Below are 16,796 nucleotides of genomic sequence, written 5' to 3'. Positions count from 1 at the left end.
GAATCACTGTGGCTTAAACTGGAGAGCCTGTTAGAGACAAAGCAATAGTCCATGAAGGAATGCTGGTGGCTGAGACCAGGGAGCAGCCCTGGGAGTGAGCAGTGCGCAGATTCTGGGGGGAGCTCACTGGAGTGTGGGAGGAGCCTTGCACTCACTCCTGAGAGCTTTTCAGGAATTTTACAAGTGAGTTGTTAAACACCGTAAGCTTGTAATTGGTCACAGTGGAAGTGTTGACATCACAGAAGTCCACAAGCACTACCAATCAGGCTTCTTTTTCTTTCCGAGAGTGGATTGTTTCACGTTTACCATCCTACCACTGGACACAGCATTCTGAAGGCAGAATTGAATGTGGGATATAAAGAAAGAATGTTAAGGATGGCTTTAGGCTTCTGGACTGCCAGCCCGAGTGCATGAGCAGTGGGGTTGGGAAGGATGAAGGGGACAGAAGAGCAGTGTTCCCATCACAGGGAGGAGTGAATCTTCCCTCTGGGACTGAAGAGTAGCACATGTAGGCAAAGAAGAAAGAAATCATTTCTCCTCTGCAAACCAGGATGGGATGCATTCTATTTAAGACCAAATGGAGAACCTCACCAAGGCTGGGGAGGCTGGGGCTTGGCAGGAATAACTCCTGAGAACATGGACATGAGTGTGTAGTTCATGGTCACGGTCCCCAGGAGATGGATGAGAGATACTTGCTCTGTGTAGATGTGACTTGTTTCTCACATTCCAGGCAGAGATCCATGCATCAGTCCCCAGATCACGTTCCCATGGCCCCTGCTGAGGACCTGGTATGAAGACCTAGCTCTGGGGGCATCAAGGACCCTGAGAAGGAGCAGCAGGAACTATGGGCACGTGGGTCTCGGGGGAAGCAAGACATCTGGGTCAGAATTGTGGAAGCTTCTAGTTGTTCCTTCTCTTAGGCTGGGCCCTTCAGGGAATGGAGCAGGCAGCAGAGTCTGAGGGTGGCATGTAGCAGGGGAGGAAGGAAGGACCTGTGGGACCCATGTTCACAGTTAATTATCTGCTCATTATTCCAGAAATGTTCCGCCCGTGTCTCCTATATCCTCGGTGCTATTTTCCTCCTGGGACACCTGTTGTGAGAGGACAGGCAGCCCCTGATATAGAACTCTGCCACCTAAGCCTTCCTCCCTTAGGGCCTGATCCGCATCCCCATCCCCACCAGTGTATCCCACAGAGGGTCAGGCAGGAACCATCCTCACAGCCGCCATCCGGCACCTGTCAGCATTCTCCTAAATGTGGACTCCTTGTGCCTGACGGAGCCCCAGTGCTCAAATAACTTAGAGATGATCTCCAAGGGTTCCTCCCACCCAGCTGCCTCTCATTCACCCCTCTGCCCACTTCCTTCCCAGATTCCCTAGGACTCGGTGCACACTCTTTGAAGTCTTTGACCCTGCCCAGCTCTTATAGGCTAAAGTCTCCACCACACACACACTTCAGGAAGTTGGGATCCCTGAGACTCCTGAGGGTATCAAGGGAGGTGTGTCACATGCTCTTTACTCCAGTCGGGCCCTGGCCCTGTGTGACCTGTGGTCTGCCCCTTTTCCTGACCTTGCTCCCTCTGGGACTGACCTTGGCCTGTCCTCCCTGACCCACTACTTACAGTCAGGCCCTTGCTTCTTGTGAGCATAGATGACAGAGAAAATGATGAGCAGCAGCAGCTTTGAGCCCAGGGTGAGAGCCACCAGGAGTGGAGTAGATAGCCTTGGGTCTGGAAAAGAATTGACACAGGTACCATGAGAGAGGGCACCCAGGAGTCCATTCCCTGGGGCCTCCACGTACTCTCCCTGAAGCAACTCAAGCTTATCAATGCTCTGAAGCTTATGGATCTCTTCCCCTGCACTCAGGATCAAGGCAGGTTTGGGGTAAGAAGTTCTTCATCTCATTCACCCCTTTCTTACTGCCAGGCGTCCTTGAGGGAAGAGGTTGGGGAGAATGAACACTCAGTAACGTGTAAGTTTGGTTTACTGAATTGGTCCTCACACACATGGGGCAGGTCTATACCCTCTTTCTGAGGAGGGAACAGGCTCATAGTTTACAGAGGGTCAAAAGATGAAGTGGTTTAGACCCAGGAAAATTCCTCCCTGCTGTCCTGCAGGATGACTCTGAGACCTTGTCTTTGGACCAAGACAAATCCAAACTCTGTGGGTCATAGTACCAAAGGCCAGCCTGGCCTCAAGTGGAGTGAGAACAGGTGTCATGGTCAGTGAGAGGCAAGGCTGCCCTGCTTTGCTCCATGCACAGGGCTTAAAGACTCCATGTACAGAGGTGAAGGTGGGATGACCTGACCTGAGGAGACCTGCTGGCTGGACAACACCATGGGGAGACAAGGAAATGGGGTCTAATGCTCAGGAGGGTTTCAAACACCATCCAGCCCACCTGGACTCCAAGTCCAATATCAGCTGACATCATTTGTTGGATATAGAGGTTGGATCTGTAAATACACCTTCAGATACTTTGAATTTCTGCAACGACCCATTTTGCTTTTATATTTGAATAAAGAATTTCAAATAAAATTTGGAAATATATGGAGTAATCTTAAAGGAAGGAGCAGAGACCTCACCATATTTGCCCCTGGTGTGCTGGAGGATGGCAAGTCTCAGCTGGGTGGGCCCCCGCCCGGACTTTCTCTCAGTTCAAAGAGCTGTATTGCCCACAGTTGCACCTGCTTCTAGAGGGCAACCTACAGTAGAGGGCTGGAAGAAGTGGGGGTACAGAGGCTTAGCCAATTTTCTCCATTTAAAACAACTCACGAAGAGCATCGGCTCCCCAGCTCTCTGTCCGAGGTTGAGACTTGCTGGGCTGTACTGTGTTCAACAACTCCCTTTACCAATTCTGCCTCCTTCCCCCTCTCACACATGTGGATCACACAGCACCCCAGAGTGAGCTTTCCCCTTCTCATATCATCTGAGAGTCTGCTTCCCGAGTCACCTGATGTGTGTAGTTTGTCTGGGTGGGGTCTGGAAAGTCAGCTCTAATGGGCACATTTGGAGCAGAGTCTTTGTCAGTTGGCTGGCCAAGAGGACCCCAGCCCTGGGAGGAGGTAGAGTAGAGTAGGTGCCAGCTTGCCCTGCTCTTGTCACTGCTGAAACCTCACCATGGTGACCTGCAAAGGTGTAAGCAGAGGAGGGACGTACCCCAGCATTCTGGAAATGAGTTGGTAAGTGTAAGAACTATGGGTTGGGTGGCTATTGCTGGGCATTAATCCTTCGGAGAAAGACAATGCAAAGTGAAGACTGACTGATCACACATGAAAGGTTATGTATGAAAGTCAGAGGACTCCTGGGCAACAGTGCAGACTGTTACCTCCTAGACGGGAGCGAAGAAAAAGCCGAGGACACAGTTGGGTCCAACGAAATCATGAAGTATCAGTGCTACAGAGAGGATTGAATTCTCAGCTACACTGCATCTGCTCTACCAGAATAGAACCCTGATGGGGAAATATGGGAGATAGATTCTGAGATGTAGGATAGGGACATTGGGGCGGAGGCTTTCAAAACCCTTTGGGTTCTAATGGGCTGTTGAGGACAACACACAGCTTAGCTACTCATCTCCAATTACGGCCTCTCAACCCAAAGGAGAAACAATAAAAGGACCATAAATTCTATGGAGAACCGGCTCTCGGTAGTCCTTGAAGAGCAATGCCCAAACTGCAAAATCTCTGGGAGACAAAGGATAATATTCTCCAAATCCAAATGCATACCCTTTATGCCATTCCCCTCCCACCTTCACCAACCATGGGAAAGGGCAGGAGAAAAAGACAAAGGCAGGTAGCCAAGGAGCCTGAGAATTACTTGGAAATCCCACTGCCCATATTAAATCAAGCTTAATTTAGAAAATTTGGAAACGTGTCCTGAAGATCAGGACACAGATCATAGGAAGGGTTTTCAAGGTATGCCTGACTTAAGTGGTTTGCCCCAAGACCCCCAGAGTCTGTGAATATGGGGTACCTTACATGGCAGGAGAGCCTGAATGGTAATTAGCTAGGGTCTAAAGTGGGTCATTATCCTGGACTTTCTGAGTGGAGCCAATTTAATCACAGAGACTCTCCCCAGGTAAGGAGGGAGGCAGGACAGTGGGAGCCGGAGGCATGATGATCACAGCAGAGGTCAGAGGGTGTGGGGCCCTTGGCCAAGTGGTTGGGCTGCCTCTAGGAGCTGGAGCAGCAAGAACACACACTCTCCCCCAGAGTCCCTAGAAGGAACTCGGACCTACCACCCAGTTTAGACTTTCATGTCTAGTAATGGATGGAATGAATGTGTGTTGCTTTAAACCACTAAGCATGTCCTAATTATTACAGCAGCAAGAGGAACCTAATACAAGGAGACAGGGAAATTTTAAAAGGATAGGTATGAATAAAAGGGACAGGCACAATTTAGAATGCATGACTTCATGGGAAAAAGTAAAAAAGAAGGAAGAGGTGCTGTTTCAAATTTGAGTGGTGAGGGGGAGAAGGAAAAATGGAGGAGACAAACTTGGGGTCTTGAAAGAAGAACCAGAAAGTTCAGTGGCCTCAGAACTGCTGTCCCAGGGTCCAAACCAGACAACCATCCCCAAGTCCCAGTAACATACGTGGTCATGCTATACTGAGAGAAGGGAGCTCATTTAAGCTAGAAATATTGTGAAACACCTCAATACCATAAACATGTAGAAAAAGATGTGCACCATTATGCCAGACCCACTGGATCCAGAAGGGATGGCAGTGGTTGGTGCCCTGGAATGCCCAGGGGAGGCTGTGACATCCTGGCACAGTAGGATCATATAGGCATCCTGCACATAGCTCCAGTTGCCAACCCAGACACTCTAAAATCTATTCTCAGCCTTAGAACCCTGGAAGATAGCTATTTCAGGAATTCTGGAAGCACCAGAGGTAATGGCTATGGTCTGAGTCCCAGTGAAAGTTCAAAGACTAAACACCAAACCCAAACTCGTCCATAGGAGAATGTGTGGACTAGTCTCTCCCTGCTCTCCTGGCTCAGAACCTGCCCCTGGAAATCACATGAGGTCCAAGCATGGAGGAATCTGAAAGGTGGAAGAGGAAGGCAGGTGGGCTACGTCCTTCCATACTGGAGGAAGAACACACACCAAGTATTCTGGCTCCACACTCCTGACTCCCAAGCACAGAAGGAGGCCCAGTCGTGGCGTTCGAACAAAGAAAAGTCTAGATTCAATAATCTTTTTTCCCATTTCTAAAAGTGAGGAGGAGCAAAATAAACTGAAAGCAAGCAGAAAGAAAGAAAAAAGAGGAGAAAAAGCAAAGGAATTAAAAACAAATAGAGAAAATCACTGAAACAAACATGGGTTTTTTGAAAGCACGGAGAAATTTGGAAAACTTCTAGCAGTCGTGACGATGAAAAAAATGAGAACTGACACATTTCCAGTATCAGGAATAAAATGGGATATCACTGAAAACCCTACAGACATCACAAAGATAACCAGGTAATATTAGGAGCAGCTCTATGTGCAGAAATTTGACAACTCAGAGAAAAAGGACCCAATTTCTCAAAGGCACAGCCTACCACAAGCATCCGATATGAAATGAGGAATTTGAGTAACCCTCGCTATTCAGATTCTTTTCAAATGAAAAAACGAATGGTGGAGATGCAGGTGTTCCACAGGGAAATTCCTTTAAGCACTCACAGGTGAATTAAAACCAAGTTAGGTCCACAAAATAAAGTTAATAGAAGAAGCTTTGAAAAATCGGAATATATACTCCATTTTAGATGATATTAGGAATTATTAATTTTACTAAGTGTGTAACAGTATTGGTTTTATAGAAAAAATAATGTCATTAATCACATGACCACACAATTGTCGACTCCATTTGGAAACTGGAAGTGCATCCATGACTAAGCCATTATTAGACACAATTATGCAACTTCTGCATACCCCTAGTTTTAAGAGAAATCATTCATTTTCGCCTTCCCCTCTCTATTGTCCCAGCCAGCAGGGACATGAACACTCGTTGACCCAGTGTTGACCCAGCCATGAGGACAATGTCATAGGGCATGTTAGAAGGAACATGGGCCTTTGAAAGAATTTCTGGAACAAAGACTCTTGGAAACCTGGTTCGACCTCCTCCTGATGTTACATGAGAGAGAAATAAGGAATGTTTTGGTTGTAGAAAGGGGACTCCATAGTTCCTTGGGACAATGCCCTGCTGCTATAATCAACACATGCTTTTTGTTTTTTTGTTTTGTTTTGTTTTTGTACAGGTTGCTGGTCCATTTTCAGGGACTCAATTTTCCCTAGACTAGTTTAGCTCAGCAAGTGGCCTAAGGGCAGGATATCATCACCATCTGTCCCTCATTGCTCCCTGATTCCCTTCTGTAAAATTCCAGGTCACAGGGTTTTGGTTAAGCAGGAAAGGAGACCAGCAATGAACTGGAATTGGCATAAAGTAAATGTGCTGTGAACGATCATGAATATTGCCAGTCTGCTGTCACAAATAAAGGGAGAAAGGAGACCCCAGGTGTGACCATACACGGTCACCCGGGAGCCTGGTTAAGACTCAAAACTCCAGGTCCTCAGGGTGCCTTCCAGAATTTCAGAGTGGAAGGTACAGACATTTACTGGGGTGATGATGGAAAGGTCTAGAAGGGATAGAGACCTAGCTCAGGTGAGAAAGAACAGGAGGAGGGGGTGGCTGGCCAGAGGTGGTGACTTAATCACTGTAAAATTTGCCTTTATATCTACAGACCTCTAGATTATTCCATAATAAACAGGAATTACTACTTTTAATGTTAAAAAAAGATAAAATTTAAAGTGCCAGGACAGTCGGCATTGAGGCCTCACCCTGGGTTTTATGGGTTTCCTGGTCCTTCTGGTGGGCAGAGGCCACGAGGGTATGGTTTTTGGTGACCACAGGCTGCCCGTCATGCTGCACCTGGCAGGTGAACACCACATCTTCCCTGTGGGCGGATGAGTTCACCGGGCGCCAGCTCGTCCAGTTAAAGGTCCCCTCCTTGTTCTCTATGAGGTTCGAGGCCGTCGACGCCATTTCTGTTCGGGACACGTTTCCGTTCTCCTAGCAGGTCAGCTGTAGGCGCTGGGGGTAGAACTTCTTCACTTGGCAAGTGACCTTCACCTGGTCCCCTGCCACGGGTTCCTGGGAAACCTCCAAGGTGGGCGGAACTGAAAGAGCACAGAGCAGAAGCTCTGACCTCATGGAACAGACCGACCACGGGGGAGGGGCTCGAGAACTCAGCTCCCCCCACACAGCAAGGGAATCACCCAGAACAGGGCTAGGCATGCAGCTGGTGCTCAAACACTGAGGGTAGTCTTCGCATATGAATGAAACCCTTAAGCAGAGTGCCCAGCACACAGTAGGTGCTCAAGGACTGGTAGCTCCTATTAGGGTAAGAATGAGTGAAATCAAGATACTCAGCCCGTGGCATGCAGCGGGGATAGAATAATTAGCAAAATAAATGACATCACCAAGCACACGGTGGCGTGGATTACAGCAGGTGCTCAATAATTGGAATTGCTTTGGTAAAGTAAATGGCCTACCCAGCACAGTGCTTGGCACATGATAGGTGTTCACCCCCCAGCTGCCATGAAAAACCATCGGAGGGGACCATACATCTAGGTGCAGGGTGACTGGGAGGGTCTGTCAGGAGTCAGACTCCAGGCAATGGAAGGCCTGGGGCAGAGACTGGGGGGAAGGGCAGGCTTGGAGACTTGGGGGCCAGACCCGGGCTTGGGCTGGGGGTGAGGGGCATCTACCTCGGAGGACCTCAGACAAGTTGGCAGTCCCACAAAGAGGAGGGCCCCCCTGCAGGGTCACGTGGGTCACCTCGCAGATGACCTGGGAGTGAACGTCCCCCGGGGCCAGCACCAGTCTGGTTATGCTGGAGATGCTGTAGGAAGTGCTGTTTCCCTCCGGGTCCATGGTGGTCTGGGAGGCTGCCAGCTCATTCCCATTTTTGAACCATCTCAGGGTGATGTTTTTGGGGAAGAAGCCGTGGGAGTTGCAGGTGAAGTTGACAGTCTGTTCAGACGAGGCCTGAACACCACGGGGGGAGAGGGTTTGGCTACAAGAGGAGCATTTATGAACAGTAAGATGACTGTGGTGATCAGCACTAAGGATACGTGTGTGACACTGTGAAGAACCCTCCACCCTTCTGATTGTGTGGGGAGGGCCGTGTCATCTCCTCTCCCACAGAGGAGGACCCGAGGTTCCAGAGCTGAACTCTGAGTCGGGGACCTGGGCCCAGGTGCAGTTCTGGGGCTTAGTTCAAGTCCCCCTTCTCATCTCTGCCAGGTGAGTTCCCACCGACCTGGGCATAGGAACAACATTTCTGAGGGGTCTCACTCTTGGTATCAACCATCATAGCCGCCTCCCTGCAAACCTCACTGAGTTCACAGACCCTGTGCAGCAGTCTGTGCAGGGGAAGCGGGGGTGGGGCGGGACCCCAATGGAAGCCAGGACCAGGCTGGCCAGTCCACGGGAGGTGTGGCCGTGGCACCGCGTGGCTCTTCCTCTGTGACGTGGGACAGCATGCATTTCTCCTCCCCGGGGTTGCAGGTAGGGGCAAGTAAGAGAATGCAAGCAATTTTGCTTAGAATTTATCACTGAAATGCAGATGGAAAGGAGCAGATGAATCAGAAAATGGTTGACAGTAACCTCAGCCTCCTTATACTGTTAAAATCCCCCTTGGGATATTCATCTCAACCCTAATCAATAGAGCCTGCTTGCCCCTGTTTAGCATCAGGGCTTTGGAAATTATTCCCTGTGATCCCTTATCTGTACAAAGACAACTTTGTGGGTACCAGTGCTCCGCCTGGGGAGTGTCTGTCTCTACCTCACCAAGGAGGCAACCCACTTTGGTCCGGTTACAAAGGGGCTGCTCCTCGTTCCTCACTGCTTCCCAGGGGACTTCCTGTGGCCTCCAACTGTTTCATCCACAACAGAGCAAGTGTCTCACCTTCTCCAGCCTGACAGTGCCCGCCTCCCTCCTATTCCCTCTGAGATTTTCCACTGCAAGCACTTATGGGGAGGGGTCACTCAGGGTGCCCAGACCTGCTGCCTCTTTTACAACAGAGGGAAGTTGTGGAGTCCTGACGGCTGAGTCTAGAATATGCACTCTTGCTCAGGGGACCGAAAACACCCTCCAGAATGTGCCTCCCAGTCATCCTCAGTCTGCAGAGCCAGGAATGGGGTGCCCAGTGTTGCTGGGATTGTCCAGCCCCTCTGTTCTGTCCAGGTTCCTGCCCCAGGTTGCTCCGTGTTGCAGCAACACCACACAACAGGGAAAGACTCCTGATGATCTTACATGTGAGGAGTCATGCCCTCTAGGAATAGGCTCAACACTTTAAAGATGTTTGCATATCTGTCTGATCTGGGGGTACAAAGCTAACCCACCTCTCCCTGTGAGTTTTCTTAATGCTTACTGCTGAAAAAGAGAACAATACAAGATTTACAAGAGTTTCAAGGACAGGGCTGGAACTTTCTCCCACTTTGGCCAGCACAGTGAGTGTGCAGAGAGCAGGGCTGTGAGCCAGGCTGTGGTTCCTTTCCCTGCTCAGGCCATCTCTGCTGAGCCTCAGTGTCCTCATCTGTAAAAGGGGCTGAGATGGTCCCTTCTGACTCCATCCATTCTCATCCAGGGCATCAGCTGTGTGGGCAGCTTGGGGAAGAGGAAGGAGTGTTCTTCTAGGAGGCACAGATCTGCCTGGTGGTGGAGCCTCGTACTAGTGCTGGTGCCCAGGCATGGGAAGTTCCACTGGGAACTTCTGTAACACGTGCACAATCAGGGTACAGCCTATTTGTATCTGTCCAGGGGCTGTGGGTAGATTCATTCACTATCATGTGAGTCAGTCCTGGAATTGCATGAAGCTTTTCTGGACAGACCCACAGCAAATGCCCAACCCCTGGCATCTTCTCCAACCTGGGCTCTCAGAGTAAACAGTGAGCCTGTGCGTCTTCTACTGTGATTCTTCTGAAGCTGAGAGAAAGAAGACATTGTCCCACCTCCCTGCCCTGAGTGCATTAGTCCACAGAAGGGAAGGGAAGGGAATGTAGGCTTCATGAGAGAGGAGCCCTTGTCTGTTTTGTTCCCTGCTGCTTCCCCAGCACCCAGAGCGGAGCCTGCACACAGCAGGTGCTCAGTAAGTGCTGAGTAGAGAAGAGTCAGCCACAAGGAGGAGAGCATTCTCTGGAGGCAGGAGTAACATTGGGCCATACGACTGATCAAGTCACTCAGACTATTAGTCCCTCATTCCTGGACCAAGAGGGCTGGTCAGGATTGGAAAAGGTGAGTTGTGGAGCTGGCAGACTGGACTTCTAGATTTTTCCACTGTTTCCCAGCCAGGTGACCCTGAGCAAATAACACGACCTCCCCAGGCCTCAACTCCGTGATCTATGGAAGGGGCTGAAGTTAGGGGCACCCACCCCAACACCCGACACTTAGCTGTTGCTCAGACAATGGAGGGCATTCTTATTGACTTGTTGTCACAAGCAGGGGACAAAGGAGGCCCATGCCATACTCACCGCTCACTATGAGTTGAGTGCCTGGTCCAGACTTAAACTCCACATCAGGGGTCCCTCTCTGGAACTTCACACAGTAGTAGGTTCCGCTGTCTGCTGGGGTGACGTTACTGATGCGGATGGAAAAGTCCAAGTTGTTTCTCTTTGTGGTGTCTGCAACATTTGTCACTCGGGGGTAGTGACCTCCTCTGAAACTGAAGATTAACTCCCAGGCTGGCCCTGTTCCCCTGAACCACTCAACCGGCCCACTGGGGAGCAGGGAGGTCAGGGTGCAGCGCAGAGTAGCTGTCTGTCCAGCTGTGACAGACACTGACTTCTCAGGCTGGATCACCTGCAGCTCCATCTCACCTGCCACACCTGGAGGGAAAACAAAGATCATCCTGATGTGATCCTGGATGTCTCCTCATGTGTGTATCCACAGCTCACTGACTGAGTGCACAACGTGAGCGGGCCTTGAGCTCGGCACGTTGCATGTACATGGCATGCAGACCTCACCACGAGCCTGTAACTTGAGACTGTATCACAAATGAGGATGAAGTCACAGAGACTCAGTGATGTGGCACAGAGCAGGTCTGACTTTGCAGTTGGATTTCCTGCCTTGGTGACTAGCCAGTGTCTGGAGACATCAAGAAATATGAAATCATTCCTTCTTACTTGAATGTCCTAAAAACCAGGCAGGGATTTAAATCAGAGGAGCAGACTGCTGTGGCCCGACTCATACACCCAGTGTTCTTTTCCATTTCTTAACTACTCCTCAGGGAGAAAATCCGAGGTTCACCCTTGCAGAGTGTGAGCTGGTAAAACCCATGCTCTTAGTATTATTTGCAACCAAATATGCCTCCTCAGGAGAGCACGTGCTATTACAGACAGAAGAAGATTGGGGTCGGCAAGCTGAACTGCTAAGACAAAAATGGGAAGAAATAGGAATGCACCATGGAGGGAGAAATGAGGGAACATGGGAGGGAAGGGGTCAGAGGGATCAGAGAGTCAAGAGGGGCCAAGGCAAGGGGAAAACTCTACCATTTGTGTATCTATAATCCTCCTATTTCCATCTCTGGCCCAGGCCTTGCCTCTGAACTATGATTTGGATGTCCAAAAACACCATTTGACTTTTTCGTTAGATAGAAGTAAACCTGTCACAGTAACATGTCCTAAACCGAACTCAGTTTCCCACACATGCTTGCATATCTCAGCTGAGGCGCCTTTATTTTCCCAGATGCTTAGCTCCCAACCCTTGGGTGTCTTTCTTTCCCACCTCAAGTCCTATGCACCAGGACACCTAAGGACTCCCCTGCTGCATGCACCCACAATCTGACCTCTTTCCCCTTCCTCCTGGCTGCTGTCTTGGTGCTTTTCCTCGTTTGCTTGGATGTCTTGAGTGCTCTAGCTGCTTCTCTCTATGCCCTGTGGTACTCCATTCTCAAACAAATGCTAGGATACTCTAAAACTCACACCAGATTATGTCATTTCTGTTTTCCAAACCTTGCAATAGCCACCATTTCATTCAGAATAAAAGCCCAGATCCTTGAGCAGAGCAAGAGGATTCTACTCTCATGCTGTTCCCATGCTGTCCAGGAAGGCTCTTCCCCCAGAAAATCACATGGCTCACTCCCCCACCTTCTTACAATCTTTGCTCAAGTCTACCTTCTCTATGATGCCCACCCAGGCTGCCCATTCAAATACATCTTACCCTGAAGATTCTCTCATTGTCATATCCAGCTGTACTGTCATGTGTTTTCCTTCACATTCATCACTTTATATATTCTGTGTTATTGACTGATTTGTTGTCTGTTGTCTCCTGTCCTTTCCCCCACTATGATAGGACTTCTACGAAGGCCACTTCTTTGTCTCTTTTATCATTAATATGCCCTATGTTCATGTAACAGTTCTTGTCCCCTAGTAGGTATATAGTTAATATTTGTATAATGTCTGAATTGCCCAATGTGACCCCTTTCTTACACCACGAAGTCTATTTTCAGTGGAGAATTTCTCGGGACATTATATCAGAAGCTGAGTTTCCCACATAGATGACTTGGAGGAAAGAAACAGTTGCATATACCCAGAAAGCAGAAGCATCTGATAGAAGCAAACTACATGTATTCTTCACCACACCAAACCCTTCCCCACACTGATTAGAAGTTCTGCAGAAATCTCATGGGATGGAAGTGGGGCCTTAGTGTTTGAAAAGAGCAATGGTTAGACCTGTGAGATCCAGAATCAGACTGCCTTGGTTCAAATCCTAGCCCTACCATTTATACCGAGTGACCTTGGACTTTTCTGTGCCTCCTTTTCTTATCTGCAAGGTAGGGGTGACAAGAATGTCTACCTTGGATGCAAAGACACATGACATAATGGACAGGCATTTACAAGTGTGTGTGGCACATGGTGAGTACTCAGGAATTTAGAAAGTTATCACTCATGAGATTTCCTGAGGCATGGAAATATCAGTGGACACTAGATGATTCTGATCGTGGTATGCATATGGATATAATTTTAGATGCAGATCACACAGGCAGGAGTCTCTGAATTTTTATTCCTTTCTTTCCCCGCCCACTTGAGTCCAGCATGGAGGGATCTCTAAGGTAGTAATGCACAAGATTCTAATCATTTTACCAAGAGAGAAATTTGTTTAACTTAAGAGATTGGTAGAGGGTGAGAAGTAGGTTTAGAGAATTAAAAAAGAGGGTGAGTACCTGAGAGACAGGGAACCAAACATCTGTTCAATGTGCATCTCACATAGACTGGATGTGATATGAGGAGAAAAAACAAAGTGTTTTCAAAAATCCCATGTCTGTGGGCATATGCATGGGCGTACCCTTCCCTATGCCCACTCCTATGCGTGTGCACACACACACATGCACACACACACACACACGTAAGTGCATTCCCTGTATATGGAAAGTGTAGCCTAGCATGCTAGTATACAGATTGTTTTGAGGATTAAGTGAATTATAATACTTGTTAAACTTCAGTGACAATTTGGCACATTGGAAACATCCAGCGCATCATTAACAAAAGTTTGTGAGTACATACAGCATAAGTGGAACTCTGGAGACCTCTGAGTGTGATAAGTGATGGCTATTCTTCTGTTTGCCTCTCTGTGTTTTCTGATGTTTCTGCAATTAGCCTCCACTGAGGAGCCAAGCAGCATAAGATGGGGAACGGAATGAACCGTTGAGTTGAGTGGCCTGGACAGGAATCCCAGCTGCTCCACTGACTCAGGGAGGTGACACTGGGCTAGTTCCTCTCTTCTCCTCAGTTTCCCCATCTGCAAATCTGGAGTACAGTCTGAGCTATCAGGCAAGGATGTTGTGAATATTAGATCAATGAACACACACAAAGTTGTCATTGTTACCAATTGCATCAACTATTTGGATGCTTCTGGTAACCAGCTGCAGGTGATGGATCCATAGAGGAAATGCTCAGATCCCTGACTTCATGCTCTCAGATGATACCCAATCTGTGACCTTCTGTGGAGGGTCTGGGTAGCATACCTGTGCTTACCTGGAGGCCCTAAATGTCCAAGGGTGGGGGAAGGTCGACGGGGCAGGGAATGGGGAGTCTCCCCCAAGGCAATGCTTACCTGTGAGTCCCAACAGCAGAGCCAGCAGCAGGTAAGGAAGGCAGGGCCTGGAGGTGGGGACCAGCATTGTGGAGGACTGTGGATCCTGCTCTCTGCAAATGTGTGTGCTGAGGAGATGGGACCTCTGTTCTGTGGAGAAGAAAACTCCGCCCCTCCTGGGATATAAGAGGAAGAGTCCATGATGCAGTGATATGGCTGTGGGGCAGCAATCTACTTCTGGATTGTGAAATAGAAGTCAGGCAGAGAAGGCCTCACATGGTGAGAAGGGCCTCTTCTTACATTTTTTAAATTTATTTTTTATTATTATTAAGTTATGTAGTCATCATGGAGTACATCAGTAGTTTTCGATGCAGTGTTCCATGATTCATTGTTTCTTTATAACACCCAGTGCTCCATGCAGTACAGGCCCTCCTTAATACCCATCACCAGGCTAACCCATCCCCCACGCCCCTCCCCTCTAACACCCTCAGTTTGTTTCCCAGAGTCCATAGTCTCTCATGGTTTGTCTCCCCCTCTGATCTCCCCCCTTTTCTTTTTCTCTTCCTTCTCCTAATGTCCTCCATGCTATTTTTTATGTTCCACAAAAAAGTGAAACCATATGATAATTGGCTTTCTCTGCTTCACTTAATTCACTTAGCATAATCTCCTCCAGTTCCATCCATGTTGATGTAAAAGTTGAGTAAAAATGCTTTGATGGCTGAGTAATATTCCATTGTATATATGGACCACTTCTTCTTTATCCATTCATCTGTTGAGGGGCATCTCAGCTCTTTCCCAGTTTGGCTATTGTGGACATTGCTGCTATGAACATTGGGTGCATGTGGCCCTTCTTTTCACTACATCTGTATCTTTGAGGTAAATGCCCAGTAGTGCAATTGCTGGGCCATAGGGTAGCTCTATTTTTACCTTTTTGAGGAACCTGCACACTGTTTTTCAGAGTGGCTGTACCAACCAAATGTGTAAGAGGGTTCCCCTTTCTCCACAACCTCTCCAACATTTGTTATTTCTTGCCTTGTCAATTTTTACCATTCTGACTGGTATAAGGTGGTATCTCAATGTGGTTATCATTTAAATTTCCCTGATGGATAATGATGATGAACATTTTTCATATGCCTGTTAGGAATTTCTTGTCTTATTTGGAGAAGTGTCTGTTCATGTTTTCTGCCCATTTTTGGACTTGATTATTTGTTTTTTGGGTGTTGAGTTTCAAATGTTTTTTCTAGATCTTGGATATCAGCCCTTTATCTGTAGTGTCATTTGCAAATATCTTCTCCCATTCCGTGGGTTGCCTCTTTGTTTTGTTGACTGTTTCCTTTGCTGTGCAGAAACTTTTGATCTCAATGAAATTCCAAAAGTTAATTTTCACTTTTGTTTCCCTTGCCTTTGGAGACGTGTCTTGAAAGAAGTTGCTGTGGCCGATGTCAAAGAGGTTACTGCCTATGTTCTCCTCTAGGATTTTGATGGATTCCTGTCTCACCTTGAGGTCTTTCATCCATTAGATTTTAAGCTAAAGACTGTAGTTAGAGATACAGAAAGACACTGTATCATTCTTAAAGGGTCTATCCCACAAGGATAGATCCAAGAGGATCTAATAATTGTAAATACTATGCCCCAACATGGCAGCAGCCTACTACACATGCCAACTGTTAACCAAAATAAAGAGACATATTGATAATAATACATTAATAATAGGTGACCTCAACACTCCACTCTCAGCAATAGACAGATCATCTAAGCAGAAAATCAACAAAGAAACAAGAGCTTTGAATGACACACTGGACCAGATGGACACACTGGACACAGACCACTTGGGCCTGTGTCCCACCTCCTGAGCCAGGACACTTGGTGGTCGTTGGCCTGTGGCTTCATTCTGCACCAGCCTCCACAGAAAGCTACTGAGCTGGAGGAAGAAATGGGTTCTTCAGGGCTTAAAACATTTTGGGGTTGAATGAGGTGTGCTCCAGAAATGACTCCCTATTCCACCCCTTTATTGATGGAATGGTAAACTTAACCCACATGCACAGTGCAGTGTGGACCTCGGAAATTTTATGTGCTTAGGGTGTGTGGTTGGTTCAGTTGGTGGAGTGAGCAACTTTGATCTTGCGGTTGTGAGTTTGGACCCCAAGTTCAGTGTAGAGATTACTTAAACAAGAAATAAAATCTTTATTAAAAAAAGAAGTTGTGTGTGCTTGCCTCCAACAAAAAGCATCATTTCCTCCATTCTTCCAGGAGAGGAAATGGGTTTTATGTCCCAGAGATCACACTCCCAGGCATATATCTGAGCAAAATGAAGACCATGCCTTCACACAATCTCTGCGTGAATGTTTAGAGCAGCTTTCTTTGTAATGGGCAAAAATTGGCAACATGCAAAATGCCCAGTGATAAGTGAATGGTTGAACAATCTGGTGCATTCCTACCAGGAAATACTACTCAGCAATAAAAAGGAATAACTATCTGCATGTGCACAACTTGTAAGTTTCCAAAGGCATCATGTGGAGTGAACAAAATCAAACTCAAAATGTCCATACTGTGTATTTCCACTTCCACAACATTCTTGAAGTTATAGAGAACCGATTGGCATGTGCCAGAGATTTGGGTGGTGGGGCTGGCTTCACTAAGAAAGGCTAGCACAAGGGTAAGCTCTGCAGCTGTGAAACTGTTCTTTACCCTGAATATGGTGATGACTGCACAAAATACACTTGAGCG

The 16,796-nt window shown here is 47.8% G+C and overlaps 1 pseudogene; it reads right to left on the bottom strand.

Moving 5' to 3' along the window:
• Positions 1-1,071: 1,071 nt before the first annotated feature.
• Positions 1,072-14,157, bottom strand: LOC113937605 (annotated as a pseudogene).
• Positions 14,158-16,796: the final 2,639 nt, after the last annotated feature.

The sequence above is a fragment of the Zalophus californianus genome, chromosome 8 (assembly GCF_009762305.2).
Source record: "Zalophus californianus isolate mZalCal1 chromosome 8, mZalCal1.pri.v2, whole genome shotgun sequence".
Taxonomy (NCBI): Eukaryota; Metazoa; Chordata; class Mammalia; order Carnivora; family Otariidae; genus Zalophus; species Zalophus californianus.
The sequence above is the reverse complement of the archived record's forward strand: the minus strand, read 5'-3'. Positions and strand labels throughout refer to the sequence as shown.